Genomic DNA, 1,686 nt, shown 5'->3' on the forward strand with positions numbered 1-1,686 from the left:
ATGGATGCAGACATCTTACTTACCCATTCATCAGTTGATGGACATTTGGGTTTCTGCTTTTTGACTATTATGAATAATACTGCTATGAACATGCATGTACAAGTTTTTGTGTGGACATGTTTTCACTTGCCTTCGATGGGGGTTGCTGACTCATATACTAAGTCTATTAAGTCTGTGTTTTTTTTTTTTATTGAACTGTAGTTGATTTACAATACTGTGTTACTTTCAGGTGTACAGCAAAGTGATTCGGTTTCATACATATATATATATATATATATATGTACACACACATACATATTGTGTATATATATATATTCTTTTTCGGATTCTTTTCCATTGTAAGTTATTACAAAATAGTGAATAGAGTTCCCTGTACTATACAGTAGGTCTTTTGTTGTTTATCCCTTTTATATATAGTAGTGTGTATCTGTTAATCCCAAGCTCCTAGTTTATCCCTTCCCCCCGCTTCCCCTTTGGTAACCATAAGTTTGTGTTCTGTGTCTATGAGTCTGTTTCTGTTTAGTAAATAAGTTAATTTGTATTATCTTTTAGATTTCGCATATTAAAATACATGGACCGCTTCACGAATTTACGTGTTATCCTTTCGCAGGGGCCATGCTAGTTTTCTCTGTGTCGTTGCAGTTGTAGTATATGTGCTGCCGGAACGAGCACTATTAAGTCTGTGTTTTATCTTTTAAGGAACTACCAGACTATTTTCAAAAGTGGCTGGGTTGTTTTACAGTCTAATTATCAGTGTGTGAGTTTCAGATTTCTGCACATTCCGGTTATTATCTGTCTTTTTTACTATAGCCATGCTAGTGGGTATGAAATTGTATCTAATTGTGGTTTTGATTTGGTGGCTAATGATGTTAAGCATCTTTTCATGTGCTTGTTGGCCATTTGGATATCTTCTTTGTGGAAATTTCCATTCATATATTTTGCTCATTTAAAAAATTGTTTTATTATTGAGTTTTAATACTTTTAAAATTTTTAATAAATTTTTTATTTTTGGCTCCTCTGGGTCTTAGTTGCTGTGTGTGGACTTTCTCTAGTTGCAGCGATCGGGGGCTACTCTTCGTTGTGGTGTGTGGGCTTCTCATTGCCGTGGCTTCTCTTGTTGCGGAGCATGGGCCCTAGAGTGCAGGCTCAGTAATTGTGGCACATGGGCTTAGTTGCTCTGCGGCATGTGGGATCTTCCCGGACCAGGAATCGAACCCGTCTCCCCTGCATTAGCAGGCAGATTCCTAACTACTGTGCCACCAGGGAAGTCCCTATAATTAAAAAAAATTCTGGACACAAGTCCCCTATCAGAGAGATGACTTGCAAACATATTCTGTGGGTTATCTTTTCACTTTCTTGATAGAACCTTCAATCTATAGCTAGTCAGTAGTAAGCACAGGTGACAACTTTGACTTGCAGTTGATGTCTGAAGTGGGTGGGTGGGCCAGTCTTCATAGGACTGAACCATTAACATGTGGGATCTGAAACTATCTCTGGATATAGTGTCAGAATTTAGTTGAATTGTAGAACACCAAGTTGGAGTCTGGGAATTGCTTGATGGTGTGTGGGAACCCCCACATGCACTGGAATTGGTGACCATAACCTTTAATGCCTTAATCAGTTTGGAAAGTTTATGGCCATTTTATTCTTCACATATTTCTTCTACTCTGTTCTATCCTATTCTAT

The 1,686-nt window shown here is 37.8% G+C and overlaps 1 non-coding gene across 1 annotated transcript; it reads right to left on the reverse strand.

Moving 5' to 3' along the window:
- Positions 1-565: 565 nt before the first annotated feature.
- LOC116763017 lies at positions 566-672 on the reverse strand. Its single transcript, XR_004352432.1, has one exon. It is a non-coding gene; the product is annotated as a U6 spliceosomal RNA (small nuclear RNA).
- Positions 673-1,686: the final 1,014 nt, after the last annotated feature.

The sequence above is a fragment of the Phocoena sinus genome, chromosome 11 (genome assembly GCF_008692025.1).
Source record: "Phocoena sinus isolate mPhoSin1 chromosome 11, mPhoSin1.pri, whole genome shotgun sequence".
In the NCBI taxonomy this organism is placed as follows: Eukaryota; Metazoa; Chordata; class Mammalia; order Artiodactyla; family Phocoenidae; genus Phocoena; species Phocoena sinus.